Source organism: Carya illinoinensis, chromosome 15, assembly GCF_018687715.1.
Source record: "Carya illinoinensis cultivar Pawnee chromosome 15, C.illinoinensisPawnee_v1, whole genome shotgun sequence".
NCBI classification, from domain to species: Eukaryota; Viridiplantae; Streptophyta; class Magnoliopsida; order Fagales; family Juglandaceae; genus Carya; species Carya illinoinensis.
Genome location: NC_056766.1, coordinates 4,324,981 through 4,344,931, shown reverse-complemented (window position 1 = coordinate 4,344,931; position 19,951 = coordinate 4,324,981). Strand labels below are relative to the sequence as shown.

General features: G+C 35.6%; 1 pseudogene; it reads left to right on the top strand.

The window, feature by feature from the left end:
- The first annotated feature begins 4,973 nt into the window (after nt 1-4,973).
- On the top strand, nt 4,974-9,070 carry LOC122297711 (annotated as a pseudogene).
- The last annotated feature ends 10,881 nt before the right edge of the window (nt 9,071-19,951 follow it).

Below are 19,951 nucleotides of genomic sequence, written 5' to 3'. Positions count from 1 at the left end.
CTTCCCCAATACACAGTACTCACAGAAAGACAGTTTATCAGTCTTAGCACCTTTGAGTAAGCCTTGCTTCACCAGTGTTTGCAAAGCTTTTTCTCCAGGGCGTCCCATACGCATATGCCAAAGACTGGTGGTGTCGGCAGTAGTCTCACCTAGCTTCTCACAGCATGTGGAAGCTCTTCCATCAACAGTACTTCCTTACAAGAAGTACAAGTTTCCTCGCTTCAAGCCCTTCATTGCCACCTGAACTCCCATTAGTACTTTGAGAGTTCCGTCTTCAATGGTGATTCTGAATCCTTTTAAATCTAGAGATCCCAGGGAGATGAGATTCTTCCGCAAGTTCGGAACGTACCGAACTTCTGTCAGAGTCTTGACACTACCATCGTGCAGCTTTAACCGAATGCTACCTACTCCCTGAGTCTTACAGGCACTGTCATTGCCCATAAGTACTGCTCCACCCTCAATCTTTGTGAAGTCAATAAACCAATCCCGATTGGGACACATGTGATAGGTACATCTGGAATCCATAATCCATTCATCGGAATGACAAATGAATGATGAACTTGTCAAGGAAAAATCTGAATCATCATCTATGTCCACGACATTGGCTGTGGTGGGTTGATTCTGCTGTTGTCCCTTCAGCTTGGAACAATCCTTCTTCCAGTGTCCTTTGTTGCGACAAAAGGAACACTCGTCTCTGGCGAGTTTTTTGCCGACTGATGAACCACGTGATGTGGCTCGGGTTTTCGATTGAAAACCTTTCTTCTTTCCGGGATACTTTGACTGTGGTCTCCCTCTTGCTGTTAGCGCTTCACTTGATGTATTTAGTTGTACCTGCTTATCTTTTCTGCGGTACTCATTGCTAATTAAAGAACTAGATACATCTTCAAAACTAATCTTTTACTTCCCATACAATAGAATAGTAATTAAATGCTCATATGTATCAGGCAAGGAATTTAACAAAAGTAAAGCTTTATCTTCATCTTCGATTTCAATATCCAAGTTTATCAAATCAGCAAGAATTTGGTTATAACTATTCAGATGTTTGGACATAGAAATACCTTCACGAAATTGGAATCTGAAGAGCTTTTTCTTCAAGTGCAAATGGCTCTCAATGCTCTTCTTCATGAACTTATCCTCCAATTTTTGCCAAAGTTTCTTAGCATTTGTCTCTCTCATGACAAAATACTTCTGTTATTTGGTAAGACATAACCTGATTGTACTATAAGCTTGGGTATTAAGCTTCTTCCAATCATGTTCAGTCATATCATCTGGATTTCCGTCCAACGCAATATCCAACTCTTGTTGGATCAAAACGTCCATGACTTCACACTGCCACATGCCGAAATTGCTTGTTCCATCGAACTTCTCAACTTCAAACTTGGCATTTGACACTGTGGACCGACGCCCGGAGCTCTGAAAAGCTACTAGCATTTTCAGAGCTCCTATCTCTTCCAGATCCTTCCATTTGAATTTAGAAAATTTTGAAAATAAAATTTCAAAATTATAACCGTACGGATGAGTCCGAAATGATCCAAATAGTTGGAAAGCACTATTTGATCGTTGAAATCAGACTCCAAATGGCTCAGATCAAGCCCAAAATGGATCTGGAAAATGAATGGTCCTGATCGTCTGGCGCGTGAGATGCACGCGTGGCAACAGTGCGACTGGGGCGTGTGGGAACGTGTAGGACATGCGCAGATCCCTTCTAGGCGCGTGGGGGCACATGAGACGCGTGGATTTCACGCATCTACCTTCTCTGGGCGCGTGTGGAGCGTGGAAGTCACGCGTCTTCAACCTCCGAGCGCGTGGCGGCGCGTGTGGCGCGTGGAGCGTGAGTGGCACTCGTCTTCAACCTCCAGATGCGCGTGGAGCGCGTGTGTTCACGCTCCTAGCTTCGACCAGCGCATGCGGCTTTGTCCAACCTCCGTTTTCGATTCCATTTGCGGCAACGGATTCGTCTTGACTCGAGGAATACCCTAGAGTTGTCAAAAGTTGATTTTGAACAACTTGATTTCTGGACAGCACGAACCAAAGCTCTGATACCAATTGTTGCACCTCTGGCCTGTCCAAAAATTACACAAGACGATAATTAAGTGGTTTAGCAAATTGCCTATGTCCACTAGAGCCTCTTTTACTGAATTTGTACTAGATTTACAAAAATCTACAAATTCTCTCACGTCCACTCTTTCTCTCTGCTTTTCCCACGCACTTCCACAACTGAGCTCTCTCCTATTTAATTTCGGTGCAGCTTCTTTTGATTTTGCTGGAGATCTCAGTTGGTGGGTGGCCTAATAAGCTAAGAAATAAAACGGTGCCTAATAATCCAAGAAAGAAAACGGTGCACACTTGGTGGTTTTTCAACACCAACAAGATCATATGATATATATCTTATTCAAAAGAAAAGTAGGAATGACAAAAATAATGTTTTTAACTTTGGATGAGTAAAAGATTCCCCAATCCCATAATTTATACTCTGTTTAAAATTATGAAAAAATTGAAAAAATTATATAATAATTAGATAAAAAATTAAAAATTAAAAATTAAAAAACATTTTTTATTACTGATATTTGAAAACAAAATATCTGAGAATAACTTCTTGCACAAACGAGGCAAATCACTACCAAAAAGTTCTAAAAATTTTGAGGGGTTTTTTTTTTTTTTTTTTTTTTTTTCTTAGCTTGGCTTTGGAAATAAATTCTTGCTTATGGTTAAAAAGATTAGTAGATAAATAGTCGGACAGTCAAGATCAACAGAGAAAGCTGGAAGGAGAAAGCTGGAAAGAGAAAGCTGGTTGAAAGAAACAGAGATTTGAGGGAAGATGTTAGCAGATGATTGGTAGTGAGAGCAAGAAGACGTGGTGGGGAGTGAGGAGCAGAAATAATGGGAGGAAGCATGGTCGATGCGATGGGTAGTATATAGCAATATCACAAAACTTTATAACAGTACATGTCACAATATTTTTCGCATATATTTTCTTTCAAACATCGATTAATGGTACGTCGATTCCAGATAAACATCTGTTTTTTACGATCACTAAAAAGGGAGAAACAAAGAAGCAGACAAAAGGATAAGTCCAGACAGAGGAAAATGGAATATATATAATTATTTAAAGTTTAAGCTATTAAATAAATAGATAATTAGTTATATCAATGTATTATTAACTAGTATAACATGGCAATTTGGATAGTTTACAAGGTTACACAACAAGTATAACATGCATTGATAGCTACTTTGTATAACAAGAAATTGGAGAATCTTTTCTTCTCCAAAGTTAAAAACATTGCTTTCACCTTCCTACTTTTCCTTTCAATTAGCTCTCTCTTTTTGTATTTTGCTATCTTTTGCAGACCTCTGGAATCATTGCCTTTTCGACACGTGTTTCCACTTTCTGTAATTTTTTTCCCCTTTTTCCACGTGGTTTCCAATTAGAAACGTCAAGAAGCCCCTTTAAACTTGTTCATGGTGGAAGAAAGGCACTTTCCAGCTACCAGCTAGACACAAATTTCTAGAGATCGGATCTCTTATAATAGTAGTACTAATGAATTCAAATTAGGCTGACTCTTCGTAATTTAGTTTTAAGTACTGTTCAAACTACGTATAATTATGTCACTTGGTTTTTTTATTTTAATTTTTATAATTAGAGGATATAATATGCCATATTATTGATAACTAATAGCATAAAATATAAAACATTAAAAAATGCTTAAAGAATGAGATAAGATAAAAATTTTATAAATAGTAACTAATAAAATGATTTGTGAATAATAGAAAAATAACTTAAATAAAGTATTAATTAAATTTTGAAAAATGGGCGAGAAAAAATTGAATAAAAATTATTATAAATTTAAAATATTATTAAAATACTAATTTAGATATTAATATTTTTATTTGAATATTTGAAAAAGTTGAATTGTCTTTTATATTTTGTTTGAAAGTTTAAAAAAGTTGTAATTATTAATTTAAAAGTGTTTATATTTGAGTGATATTTAAAAAAAAAAAGATAAGATAAGATGAAATAAAATAAAATAAGATAAAAATTATTTCTAAATAATTCTTAAAAAGAGAAAGCGGGGCAGCTGAAGGAAGTGGCTAATAATTCTATTGTGCTCAAGTGGGGCAGGTGATGCATATTCATATTTGAGCTCTCTCTAATATTATTGTTGTACATAAAATCTTTAATTTTCTTTGTCAGTCATAAATTAACATGATGGCCTAATTTGCTTTGGATGAGATTTCTTTTGTCAGTCATAAATTACATTTGGATGAAATTATTGTTGTACGTGAAAATCTTTCACTCGTGATGTGTTTCATTTTCAATGTTTTTGTTTTTGCTTTTTTTTTTTTTTTTTTTTTTTTTTTTTTTTTTTTTTGTCTCTCTCTTTTCACTTTATTAATACTGATATACATTTTATTTAAGGTTATATTTTTTAGTCTTGATAATTTGATACATAAAGGATAAAACCGTAAAAGTAGTGCTATGTGTTTCTATGGGCCTACTTGAACTCTTTACCATAAAAGCAGTGTTAGTGGGAGACTTCTTAGAAAAGAAAACAAAGACTGTTTTACAAGTCATTCTATGATTGAGCTGTTAAATTATTACTGTACGTGGGCATCTTTAATTTACTTTCCAAGTCATAAATTAACATGATGACACTCATTTTTTTGACTGGATAATATATCTTTTGTCTGAATGATCTAAGCGTGCCGCAAGAGGTGGGGTATTTATTACATCATTTGTTGCACGATATGATCTCCAAATGAAATTTCTGGTACTCGTTTTTCGTTTGAATAATTTATTTTGAATACTAACATTTCCATAAACTATTGTTGATCTTAGAAAAAAAAAAAAAAAAAAAACTTCTTTTTCGAGTCATTCCATGATATGATTTAGCTGAACATAAATTAATAATATTGCAGGAATCTTTTGCTTTATCAGTTATAAATTAACATGATGACATTTTTTTTTTCTACCTTTATCTCATAACAGAAAATCAATCTCAAATTGATCACACGGCTCTTATTACTTCTGGTTGTTAGAACAGAAATTTCTAGATTCTTGGACAGGTGGCGTGCCATCACTAGAGCTCCTGAGTGTCATGGTGTCACACTTTTCTTGTGTGCCTTTTGTTAGCTGCTGTGATTCTGGAAGCAGAGTAGCCTCAATACTGCATACTATACTCAAGTTATGATGTTGTACTGTTAATGTGTTATATATTCTCATTTGGTGTCGGTGAATGGGTTGTTCTGGTTTTATGGATTAATGTACATGACCTGTTTACTTTGCTATATTTATATGTTTCTTAACGAACCGTATAAAGAAAACTCAAGCTGCTTGTATTGATACATATTTCTTGCTGTTTTGCGTTGAATGAAAATTCTAACTCATCCTAATTAGTCTCGCTAAAGGTACGTACCTAATTGATTTCTACAGAGAAGAGGCCATTTAAAGCTGTCTGCAGCACAAAGAAAGCAGAGTGCAGGCGGAAAGGAAAGCCATGGATATTATGGTTGGAAAACTTCTGCAACAACTGCTACTCGGGGTCATAATTTTAGCAGCCACAGCAGCATCTATTCCAAACTCAACCTGCGACCGTATGTGTGGAAATATTAAAATCCCCTACCCATTTGGAACAAACAAGAGCTGTTCCCTTGACCAAGCTTTTGTCATCACTTGTAACCACACGTTTCATCCTCCAAGACCATTTCTGGACCCTGATATACCTGTTGAGGACATATCAGTACTAAATGGTGAACTGCAAGTCTCAAACCCCGTAGCCCTCCTTTGCAAAGGCCTAAACCATCCAGACAATGGCTACGATTTCCTCGAAGCTGGCTCCCAGGCTTCAAATGTCCAAAAACCAGCTGTTCCTTGCAATACGTATGGTCGTTGCATCCCCCCCAGATCTTCAACTGTGGACTACACAGACATCTCTGCCTTGCTTAATTTGTCAAGTTTTCGCATCTCAGAAACGAGGAACAAGATCACTGCTGTTGGTTGTGATGTTTATACGTATATTGAAGGTTCAGATCAGGGACAGAAGGGCTTCACCACTGGATGCTTATCACTCTGTGACCAAAATCTCACCGTGGTTAACGGGTCTTGCTCTGGCATTGGTTGCTGCCAGACTTCTATCCCAAAAGGAGCAACGGGGTATATTTTGAATGTTCGGAGATTGAGCAACGACACCTTACCTGGTGGCATAGAATCCAAAGATCAATCATGTGGTTACGGCTTTATAGTGGATGAACAAGCATACAATTTTTCCTCCTTACATTTCGTAAACTTAAAGAATAGGAGTTCTGTACCCCTGGTGCTTGATTGGGCAATTGGAAATAAGAGATGCAAAGATGCTCAGAAAAATAAGGGAAGCTATGCATGTAAGGCAACGCATAGTTATTGTTACGATTCCACCAACGGCCCTGGTTATCGTTGCAATTGCTCGGAGGGTTATCTAGGGAACCCTTACATCCCTGATCATGAACATGAGAGTTGCCAAGGTAAATGATCGTATATATACCTTCATTTTTATATAATACTTAATTGAGTAATGCTATATTCAGTCATAAAATATCCAAATATCGTGGAGTCATTTTGAAAAAAAGTAGGGGTCCAAATATTGTGAAGTCATTTTGAAAAAGAGTAGGAGTCTATTATTAAAATTTTAAATTTTTTCATGTGAATCTCGTATTTATTTATTTTTTTAAAGTGATTGCATTGTGCTTGCACACTTACGAATGCAACTATTATTTCTCTAATACTTAATTTAATTAGGCTGATCAGTTTAGCTTGCCGATTGGTTAATTGCTCTAGAGTGATGCTATCCTTTATCTATTGATACAACACATTTGCAAGTGGTTTTACATCCCCATAATTATTATTATTGTTATTATTTTAAAGTTCGTATGGAAACATTGAAATTTCTTGTGACGGCCGGCTATATATATATATATATATATATTGTGTTTCAGATATTGATGAGTGCATTGGTCTTCGGAAACCTTGCAATGCAAATGCAACATGCACCAACACTGACGGAAATTACAAATGTACTTGTCCCAAGGGATACGAAGGCGATGGGAGGAAAGACGGAACAGATTGCAGGCCTATAGTACTTGGCCAATCTAATAATAAGATCATCAGCATTGCATTGGGTACGTACGTACGTACATTTTATAAGAATTTTATTTCCCAACCTCACTGAATTCTACGTAGAAAACTACTGCTGTCGATCAGTTGCTTGACAAACATTGTATTTCAAATCTTGGTTGACTCATCTTAATATAATACATATTAGGTTCATAACCTTCTCGATAGAGATACGAAACTGTCTAATTGGCCGAAATGCATGTTATAACTTTATATATGCAAATACAGGTGTCAGCATAAGCCTCTTAGTGCTCCTTGTAGGAACCTCCTGGGTATATTGGGCACTCAAGAAAAGAAAACTCATTAAACTCAAAGAGAAGTGGTTCCAGCAAAATGGTGGCTTATTGTTACAACAACGACTCCGAAATCATACAGGATCTATGGATACAGCAAAAATCTATAGTGCAGAAGAACTTGAAAGGCAACAGACAATTACAACAAAAGTAAAATCCTTGGTCAAGGAGGCTACGGAACTGTTTACAAAGGAGTGTTGCCAGATAACAAAGTGGTTGCAATTAAAAAGTCAAAAATTGGTGATCAAAGTCAGATAGAGCAATTCATAAACGAGGTAGTTCTGCTTACTAAAATCAACCACCGGAATGTTGTCAAATTGTTAGGTTGTTGTTTGGAAACAGAAGTTCCCTTATTAGTCTATGAGTTCATCACAAATGGGACACTTTCTGACCATATTCATGATAAAAGCCGGTCTTCCTTACTCTCATGGGACAAGCGTCTGAAGATGGCTACAGAAACTGCAGGAGCCCTTGCATACTTACATTATGAAGCGTCTATGCCAATTATACATAGAGATGTGAAAACTGCAAATATACTTTTGGATGGTAACCACACAGCAAAAGTATCAGACTTTGGAGCTTCAAGACTCGTTCCTCTGGATCAAGCACATGAATTAACTACGTTGGTGCAAGGAACACGTGGGTACTTGGATCCAGAATACTTACTTACAAGTCATCTAACGGAAAAAAGTGACGTCTATAGTTTTGGTGTTGTTTTAGCTGAGTTATTAACAGGTAAGAAAGTAATTTCTTTCCTTAGGCCTGAAAGTGAGAGAAATTTGGCGACATACTTTGTTTCTATGCTAGAAGAGGATCGCCTATTGGAAATTCTTGATGATCACATCTACAATGAGAGTAATGCTGAAGAACTAAAAAAAGTTGCTGATGTTGCAAAAAGAAGCCTTAGTGTTAAAGGAGACAATAGGCCTACTATGAAGGAAGTGGCAGTGGAACTAGATGGATTGAGAATTAAGGAAAAGTAATCAAGGAAAAAAGCTAATCACAACAGAGAAGAGAGTGAGCAACTGTGCTTAGTTAGCACGTCCATGCAATCTTTAAGTATTGATGTTAGCACTGGCTATTGTACGATAGGTACCATTGATAGCATGGGAAATGAAACACTAAAACCAATAGATGATGGTAGATAATCCTTAATCCTTAGGGGTTAACACAGGCTCAATCTTTGACTGTCAGGATGATCCAATATTGCTACTATCCATTGCATCCACTTATTTCTCTGCCCCTCACTCCCCACCATGTTTTTTTCTATCTTTCTCTTTCCAAATCCTTCTAGCTTTTCTAAATCGTCTTTTTTGTGCTGTCATCGTCTTTTCTATCTTGAGTCTATCGGCCGCTTTCCGTAAGCTGGCCTAGCTCCATTGCTTGGATTGGATTCAAATATGCCCATCGACTAAATGGAGATTTTGGTCTCAATCCTTGCAAGTTAGGATGTTAACAGATCTTTCTGTACGCTAAAGTGTTGTTAACTCGTGAGCTTTGCTATATTGGGTGCTTTTGTTGTTGTTTTTTTGCTCCTTGGTTTAGTCCCACACCGGTGGGAAATAACAAAGGGGCATGTTTTAAGGATTATAAATAAGAGGCTTAGCCTCTTAGTTTAAGTGCACCAGTTGAAAACTTATCTAGTAACTTTTGACTTTAGTTAAATTCCTCTATTAACCTTTTATAAAAGGGGAAGAGGTGTAAAGTTAAAGTTTTACTAGTGGGGTAGTTTTGTGGGTGTGGTGAGGAGAAAAATTGTGTGATTGTAATAATTTTTCACATAGTGAATTTTCTTCTCTGGGTCTGGTGGTTTTTCTCCTGTTTTGGAGTTTCCACGTAAATTTCTTGTGTTGTTATTATTTCTCTATTTTTCTTGTTACTCCTGCAAAGGGTAGATCCTAGGGGGGGTGAATTTGGAAGGTCCAAATTCCCAACAATTGGTATCAGAGCCACTAGGTTCTTTTTGTGGGGTGGAGTTTTGGTGTGGTAGTGTGGATACGTACAGTCTAAGGAGGTTCTGTCTAGGAGATTGGAAATTTTAAGTGTGTCCATTGTGACCCTCCAATCTTTCCTGGGAACTGAATTAGTGAGGTACTATTCATTTCTACAGTAAATTCATCAAAGCAATGCCAGGAAGTAGGCTTTCAAATCTTGTCAAATTTGAGGTGGAGAAATTTGATGGGAGAATCAATTTTGGCTTGTGGCAAGTACAAGTCAAGGATGTCTTGATTCAATCAGGATTACACAAGGCATTGAAGGGCAGACCAATACATGAAGTCAGCACTGGTACTAGTGTGACTGGTGAAAGTAGCAGATCTAAAATGAGCGATGAAGATTGGGAGGATCTGGATTTGAGAACAGCAAGTGCGATACGTCTGTGCCTGGCCAAAAATGTTCTTGCAAATGTGCATGGAATATCTACGGCAAAGGAACTCTGGGAAAAACTTGAAGAATTGTATCAGACGAAAGGCGTCTCAAATCGTGTGTACCTGAAGGAGCAGTTTCATACACTACAGATGAATGAAGGTACAACTATTTCAGATCATTTAAGCATTCTCAATGGCATTGTCGCTGAGCTAGAAGCTATTGGAGTTAAAATTGATGATGAGGATCAAGCCTTGAGACTCATCTGGTCTCTTCCACCTTCCTATAAGCACATGAAACCTATTTTGATACATGGGAAGGAGAAAATAATTTTTTCAGAGGTTACCAGTAAAATCTTTTCTGAAGAGAGAAGACTAAGTAGTGGAAGTAATGTTCCGCTTGAGAATTTAGTGATGGTAGCAGCTGGAAATGGGAAGATGAAGAACTCCATGAAGAAGAAAGTAGTCTGCTGGGGGTGTGGACAATCTGGGCATGTCAAGAAAAATTGTCCAAGAGCTGGAGCAGGTTCGGCAAGTGGCTCCAAGTCAGTAAATGGAGATACTGGAAATGATGCTAATATTGTGTCTCTCTCCATGGAAGATTTTGCTCTTTAAAAAGAGACATGTACATCCTCATGGCATGTCGCTAATTCCCAAAGTTGCCATGATAGAGGATGTGTTAATATTAGCGGGTCCACAAGTTTGCACACAGGCATTGGTTTGGCATTGATGCAGGGTGTGTGGTGGAAATTCATGTTGATGGCTGATAAACTTCCAGGAGAGCCAAACGTGGAAGTTACACCATAATTTTCAGCAAGGTTGTTTTCGACATGGGCCGAAGTGAAATGCTTGGAATTGGTTTATTCTGAGTGGGTATGCTTTTATGGTGAAACATGATAGCGGAAGCTATGAAGATCTTCATTGAGGTGGAGTTTGGCTGTGGGACTAGTCAAAATCGCAAGGTGGAGATTGTTGTTTTTTTGCTCCTTGGTTTAGTCCCACACCGGTGGGAAATAACAAAGGGGCATGTTTTAAGGATTATAAATAAGAGGCTTAGCCTCTTAGTTTAAGTGCACCAGTTGAAAGCTTATCTAGTAACTTTTGACTTTAGTTAAATTCCTCTATTAACCTTTTATAAAAGGGGAAGAGGTGTAAAGTTAAAGTTTTACTAGTGGGGTAGTTTTGTGAGTGTGGTGAGGAGAAAAATTGTGTGATTGTAATAATTTTTCACATAGTGAATTTTCTTCTCTGGGTCTGGTGGTTTTTCTCCTGTTTTGGAGTTTCCACGTAAATTTCTTGTGTTGTCATTATTTCTCTATTTTTCTTGTTACTCCTGCAAAGGGTAGATCCTAGGGGGGGTGAATTTGGAAAGTCCAAATTCCCAACATTTGTATTGGTGTGCTTTTGTATCAGTGAGCAATTCGATCATGTATCTAATTCGGTGTGTGCTTTTTGAGTATTCGTGTAAATGTATGTCATAAGTTTTTAGTCGTGATTTATTTTTTGGTAAATTATGTGTATCTTAATGTTTCAATATGAAAAATTTTCTACTTTGTAGAAAAAAGAATTATTTTTTTATACAAACATATATGTTTAAACATGGAAAAGTAGAATAATAATTAAAACCTCAATTACAGAAGTAGAATATTGGAAACTCGAAGACAAAATAAGAAAAAATCTAATTATTTTTTCTTTCCTAAAAGAAAAAGAATTAAGAGTTTAGATATAAAATTGGTTTTCACAAGTGTGTATATATATTATTTTCCAGTGCGTTACTTACCTATATGTACTACAATATATTTGAGTTTTTGTATCGGTTTAGAATTTATGATGGTTGGTAATAGGGCTGAGAATCGGACGGTCCGGACCGGATAAACCGACCGGACCGATACTGTTTGGACTGGACCGAATTGGGACCGGTCCGGTCCGGTTCGGTTCAATTTTTAAGGGACTGAAAGGATTCGGTCCGGTCCCGGTCCGGGGTTTTCACCCTGGACCGGACTGAATAGAAATTAAAAAAAAAAATTATTTATATATATTATTTATATAATAGTTGTATATAATTAATTATATAATTATATATGGTATAAAAAAATATTAATAGTCTAATATAGACTATAGTTATACTTATACTAATATAGTTATACTAAATCACTATAACTAATACTTCAACAATAGCTATAGTGACCTATACTAATAGTCTACTATTAATACTAATATACTATTATATAATTTATATAGTTATACTAATCACTATAATTAATACTATGTATAGCTATATAGTATATTTATCACTTTAATTAATATAATTTAATTATCACTATACTCATATTTAATGAATATATAAAAATCATTATAGTTAATACTTATATAGTTATATTAAAGCACTGATTTACCATAACTAATATTACTAATATATAGCTATATTAATGGTCTAATACTATTATAATTTATATAGTTATACTAATCATAATAAGTTAATAACTAAATCACTAGAAATATAACTATATATATTTAGTATGAATGTATTATTATATTATTTAATATATAACTATAATATATAGTTATACTAACTAGTTGATTCAACATAACTAATATTACTAATATAATATAGCCAAATTGAATTACTAATAGTCTAATACTAATACAATTATATAGTTATACTAATCATAAATTCATAATAACTAAATCATTATAAGTCTATAACTATATATATTTAGTATCAATGTATTACTATATTCTTTAATGTATAACTATTAACTATAATATATATTACTAGTATAACTGATCAAAAATATATATATAGTACTAGTATATATATTAATGTATTAACATATTATAAAAGTTATAGAATAAATTATAATATATCATATATTTGTAAATTTATAATAGTATTAGTATAGTTAGCTTAATATATAATATGTTAGTATTAAATCACTATAACTACATAGAGTATTAGTAATAAGAGTATTACTATTATTTAATATAGTATTACATATAGTATTACTATCATTACATATAGTTATTAGTTATAGTATTAGTACTAGTATAGTTATTAATACTAGTATAGTTATTAGTACTAATAGACTAATAGTATTAGTTCTTAGTATTACATATAGTTGCATATATAGTTATCACTATTACTATTATTACATATAGTTATTAGTTATAGTATTATTACTAATAGACTAATAGTATTAGCATATTACTAATATATATATATATAATAGTATACTATATGTATATATATTAAATATATTACAATATAATTACATAAGTATTAAAAAAAATGTCATTAGATAAAAAAAAAAAAAAAAAAACAAAAAAAAAAAAGTCAACCGTGGACCGAATGGACCGACCGAACCAGTCCTGAGGAAGTTCGGTCCGGTCCAGGGTAGGAAAATCCTGAACCGAATAGGTACGGTCCGATCCACAAAACCTCCCCGTGGACCGGATCGGACCGAACTCACCCCTAGTTGGTAAACCGTAACTAAATATAAACTTTAGTGACGGTTTGTTTAAACCGAAACTAAATTTGAAAGACAAATTAACCAACATTCAAACGTATGTTAACCATGTTTCCCTAAAGAAGCGTTAAAATTGATGGGAACAAAATTAGAAAGAAAACAATAGCCACATGATGACACCGAAAACAGAGGCAACAAAATCAAGAAGAAAAAATAACCTTGTTTTCCTAAAGAAGCGTAAAAACTAAAAAAGGACAGTGAAGAAACGATGTGTAAATTAAAGGGGCATTCAAACCGAAAAGGGGAGAAAAAGTGAAATGAATAAAGTAATAAAAAGTGAAATGAATAAACGGTATAAAACATGCAGTTCAAAACTTAAAGCCAATAAAAAAGGTAATAAGTAATTAGACCTTATGTTTTGAATCAGTTTTTATATTTATAATTAATGGTTTTATTTTTTATTGTTCAGTCAATTCGTTGGGGGTGTTAATTAGGAGACTTGAGTACTATACTAGAAATATGACGCAAAACATAATGATTAAAATGTTTTATAAATACACATCTATTAATTATATTAATTTTATTTCAGAAAACTATTATAGACATGGATGTTGACATCAACTCAAATACAAAAGATGATAATCATAAATATGAGGCCCCATCCAATACGTATGTAAATTAAAAATATATAAATTAAAATGTACATGAGTTTTTAAAAAAATAAAATCCATTGTTAAAAAATTAAACTTTTTTATGCGGATCTCGTATAGATTCATTTTTTAAAATGATTGCGTGACACTTGCACACTCACAACTATCATTTCTAATTAAAAAATAATATTTTATTTAATTTTCATCTCAACTCACTATCCCAACTTAAATTTAATTAAATTTAAAACAGTCCCAATATTTTTGAAAGCTATCATTTGGACTTCATAAAAACATATTTCTTACTAATATCATATATATATCCAATTACACGATCAAAACTGGCATAAATTTTCTTTCACAACTTACTTTCATATGAATAAACATACTTTCTTTCACAACTTACAAAACTGGCAGGTCAGGATGGATTGATGGTACATACTTTGATTCTCCAGATAAACATCTGCTTTTTACGGTCACTAAATGGGGGATAATGGAATATTCACTAAATTGATAAATAAAGCTATGTATTTCTTTCTTTAATTCAGAGGAGAATGGAATATTTAAAGTTCTCGAGGAACCTATGGTAAATTAATGAAGGAAAAGTAGTAGGGCCGCTTATAAATGTGGCTATTTGCTAATATGGAAGTCTGTGTTCCTCTCATGCACGCAATTTCCCGTTTCAGTGCAAGTTTTCTATGTGAGTCCATCATAATGGGGAATCCTTTCCTTATCCAAAATTATAAAGTTTTTCTTCTTTCCTTCTTTTGGGTTTGTATACGACACCTTTTCTTGAATCATTTGCTTTGTCGTTTATTGTTTCTTCTAGCTTTTTGCAAGTCTGGGCTTAGTTCTTTTCCATGTTATTCAATCAAGAGACCCTGAGTGCACAATGGCTGCTCGACAGAATGTGTAAAGGAAATTGTATTTTCATATACTCTGTTTTCTGTTCAGATTTCAGTGCCCATTTACATGTATATATAGAGAAAGAAAGAGAGTTACGGTTTTACAAGATTGCAGGATTTATTGACACCTGTCCCACCATAGAGGAATTCATGTTTCCAGAGATTTCTCCATTGTTCTGCTATGCTTAGCTTTGTGTGTAGTGCTGACTGGATCGGTACCTCTCCTTTGCACGCTGCCATGCCTTGTGTGGCTGCTGACTTGTCCTCTTCCTTAACACATGTAACACCCTGATCCCATAGGGGTCGGAGAATTACTACCCGTCACTTGTAAACTTGCCTCTCATCAAATCTAAAATCCTCAAAGACTTCAAAAAGAATAAACAATATCATATTTTCCACAACTAACGCTTAAAGATGTCCATATAGTCATTTCCATGAATAACATAAATCAAAGGGTCCACAATTTCCCATTTGTCCCAACAAAATAACTGAAAAAAAAAAGAAAGAAAGAAGAACCCCTAAGTCTTACTAAGTCCAGAAACAATAACAAATCTAAAGAACAACAGAAAGTCCTTCTATTAATAGTACCCTAAAGAATTCAACACTCTATTTCCATCATCTTAACCTTCCACATCCACACTCACAACTTTCTATTCTTGATCCTCAGTTGTACCCTCCATGTCATTTGAAAAAAAAAATTTGGAGATAAGGGGATGAGTTATCAACAATTCAATAAGCGAAGCACATATACTAGTGCGTACAACATGAGCATTTTCATAGAGTTTCATATGCAGGAAACGAAAACATTTCATTTTCATATGTAGATTTGAAAACATATTATTAGGGAAAGCAAAGCGACATTTCAATCTTTTCATATACGGAAAAAAAACAACTGTTCATATTCAAAAACCACTTTGGCATAACATAACTAAATATCCTCATCTTATCATATCATAACACATCATATCATATCATATACCATGTTTAACCCACGTGGTAGGATTGTGCTATCCCCGGTGGCCAAACCAGGCAGTATCATATTGTGAAACTTTCCCTTTTTCAATCTTGGAGCCCCGAGTGTGCACACAGGAAAGAACACATAAAAGACCACTTTGTTTCCAAAGTGGTTGCACTCATATCATACCATGTTGGTACCAAACATATCACGTGAATCATTATCATCATATCAAAACCATATTCAGAATCAGAATAATAACAAATAAGTATGTCAAAGGTTTTTCATATTCATATCATATCAAATCACGTGTGAAACACATTCATATTATTTTCAAATGATCAACAATAGATCCAAAACGTTTCATATTACATGGATAAAAAACTCAAATATCATATTCGCTCTTATTCACATTTTAGAACATGTCAAATATTGCTCATGTCTACACTTTTCATGTTAAAAAAAAAACATTCACTCTTTCAAATAGATTTCATGATTGAATGCAAAACATATAACTGAGGTCATTTTCACTTTTTCTTTTCAAAACATAACATGCACATTTTTACAAACCAACCTCAGTTCATTTTTTTTTTTTTTATGCAAATCTAGCATAGGTACCCGCTTACCTGCTTCCTGTAGCGTATTATCAATGCCTTGAATTCGACCTCTATTAGCCTCGACACCTATTCATAAAAATAAATATACACTAAGTATTAAATACGTACAATCGCCACTTCGATCTAATTAATTAAAATCCATAATTCCACACCAAATATTAGCACATTAACGCAAACCAAACAATCACATAAAAATCCCCGAACAGCCCACACTTCAACCCAATCTACCATATACCCACTTCAATACTAACCTATACACCCATCAACCAACATCAAACTCAAATAATAGAAATATCAACACCAATACAGCAACCCAAAACTCAAACAACCACAAACTCAACTAAATAAGCAATAACCACATCAACCTCTTCTCCATTCACAACTCCACAAAACAAAATGTCCAAATCTTCTTAAATTCTACTCCGCACCCATCGATATTCTTTACTGTTTATACCCAAACAAAAACCAGCAACACCGTTGAAAATCTACTCAAAAAGTAGCACTAAAACTCCAAGGAAAACAAAGTAGAAGCACGGTTTGTGATAGAAAAAGAGAAAATATATATATAACTTTGCAGAAAAAAAAAAACAAGGAAAAGAAAAGAAAAACAGAAACTGAGTAAAAGAGGGAACATCTAAGTTTGAAAGAAATCTACCAGAGAAGAAGAAAGAAAAGAAAATGAAAAGAAGAAGAAGAAAAAAAAAACAGTAAACAAAAACTCAGAAAAAATAAAACAGAGAAAGCGAGAGAGAGGAGAGGTCTTGAGGAAAAAAAAAAGTACCGGTTTGGGGGTGGCTTTGAGCACAAAAGCAGGTCTGAGAAACTGCAAAATCGTAGCACTTAGATGTCACCGAAAGAGAGGCTGCGCAAGAGGGAGATGAGCACAGTTTTGCCAAAAAAAAAAAAAAAAACTAGTGAGAGATAACTGAAAGAAAAGAGAGAGGAGAAAGGATTTGAAGGAGAAAAACAGGGGAACTGAACGTGAAAACAGGGAGAAACAATCGGGAACAGATGAAACTGAAAAGGGAAAAAAAAACTTACCACTACGATGTCGTTTTGGCTCTATAACGTAGACTAAATCTGGTTTGGGTTGCGCAGGGGCTTGGGTCTTACAACACAAGTCAATGGAGGTCATTATAACCATCCAGCTTGTTTCCTATGATATTGTGAATTCCTGTTTTGGCAACGATTTAGCAACTATATATAGGTTTGATGGATACGCGCAAGCCACCATTAATATTCATGATCATGACCCATCCAGCTTGTTTCTTATGACTTGTGCTTTGCCTATGAGAGCTTCACGTGCATGCATGCATGCATAATCCATATGGTCTCTACTCTCGGCATCAATAGTATCTCATGTACTTATAACTGTTGAACCACCCTAAGTGTGAAACCAAACTCATTCACCAAACCCCTTAAGCTCAGCGCTGCTTTGTTCCTTGTTTGTATTAGGCGCACACCACCGTTCTCTCTTTTGTTGTATTAGGCACCAACACAAATCTCTGCAGAGATTGTAGGCTGCTCTCTCCTATAAATAGGAGAGCTCAGGTGGGCAAATAGGGGTGTGGGGAAAATTAGAGAGAAAGAGAGTACGTGAGAGAGAGAGTTTGTAGAGTTTTCTAAATCTCATACAAATTCAGTAAAAGAGGCTCCAGTGGACGTAGGCAATTTGCTGAACCATTTAAATATCGTCTTGTGTGATTTTGGACAGGCCGGAGGGCCCAACAATTTGTATCAGAGCTCTGGTTCGCGCTGTCCAAAAAATCAAGTTGATTGAAATCAACTTTTGACAACTCCAGGGTGTTCCTCGCGTTGAGACAAATCCGTTGCCGCAAACGGAATCATAAACGGAGGTCGAAGGAGTCCACACGCGCCCCTAGAAGATCGAAGCTTGCATCCACGCGCTAGACGCGCATCTGGAGGTTGAAGACGACTGAAACTCACGCTCCACGCGCCCTACGCACCCGGAGGTTGACGACGCTTGACGTACACGCACCTCACACACCCCACGCGTCCTAGACGGAGAAAGACGCATGAACTACATGTCCTTACGTGCCCCCACGCGCCCTAGAAGGAATCCGTGCGTGTACTACACGCTCCCACTTGCACTGCTGCCGCGCATGCATCTCACGCGCTAGACGATCAGGACTGCTCGGTTTTCAGATCCATTTTTGGCTTGATCTAAGCCATTTGGAGTCCGATTTCAACGATCAAATAGTGCTTTTCAACTATTTGGATCATTCCAGACTCATCCGTACGGTTAGAATTTTGAAATTTTGTGTCTAAATTTTTTAAATTCAAATGGAAAGATCTGGAAGAGATAGGAGGTCTGAAAATGCCAGTAGCTCTGGGCGTCGGTCCACAGTGTCAAATGTCAAGTTTGAAGTTGAGAAATTCGATGGAACCAACAACTTCGGCATGTGGCAGTGTGAAGTGATGGACGTTTTGATCCAACAAGAGTTGGATATTGCGTTGGACGATAGACCAAATGATATGACTGATAAGGATTGGAGGAAACTTAATACCTAAGCTTGTAGTACAATCCAATTATGCCTTACCAAAGAGTAGAAGTATTTTTTCATGAGAGAGACAAATGATAAGAAACTTTGGCAGAAATTGGAGGATAAATTCATGAAGAAGAGCATTGAGAGCCCTTTGCACTTGAAGAAAAAGCTCTTCAGATTCCAATTTCGTGAAGGTATTTTTATGTCTGAATATCTGAATAGTTATAACCAAATTCTTGCTGATTTGTTAAACTTGGATGTTGAAATCCAAGATGGAGATAAAGCTTTACTTTTGTTAAATTCCTTGCCTGATACATATGAGCATTTAATTACTACTCTACTGTATGGGAAGGAAAAGATTAGTTTTGAATATGTATCTAGTTCTTTAATTAGCAATGAGTACCGCAAAAAGGATAAGCAGGTACAACAAGATACATCAAGTGAAGCGCTAACAGCAAGAGGAAGACCACAGTCAAGATATCCCGAAAAGAAGAAAGGTTTTCAATCGAAAACCCGGGCCACATCACGTGGTTCATCAGTTAGAAGAAAGCTCGCCAGAGACGAGTGTTCCTTTTGTCGCAACAAAGGACACTGGAAGAAGGATTGTCCCAAGCTGAAGGGACAACAGCAGAATCAACCCACCACAGCCAATGTCGTGGACTTAGATGATGATTCAGATTTTGCCTTGACAAGTTTATCATCCATTTGTCATTCCGATGAATGGATTATGGATTCCGGATGTACCTATCACATGTGTCACAATTGGGACTGGTTTACTGACTTCACAAAGATTGAGGGTGGAGCAGTACTTATGGGCAATGACAGTGCCTATAAGACTCAGGGAATAGGTAGCATTCGGTTAAAACTCCATGATGGCAGCGTCAAGACTCTGACAGAAGTTCGGTACATTCCGGACTTGCAGAAGAATCTCATCTCACTGGGATCTCTGGATTCAAAGGGATTCAGAATCACCATTGAAGACGGAACTCTCAAAGTACTAATGGGAGTTCAGGTGGCAATGAAGGCTTTAAGGCGAGGAAACTTGTACTT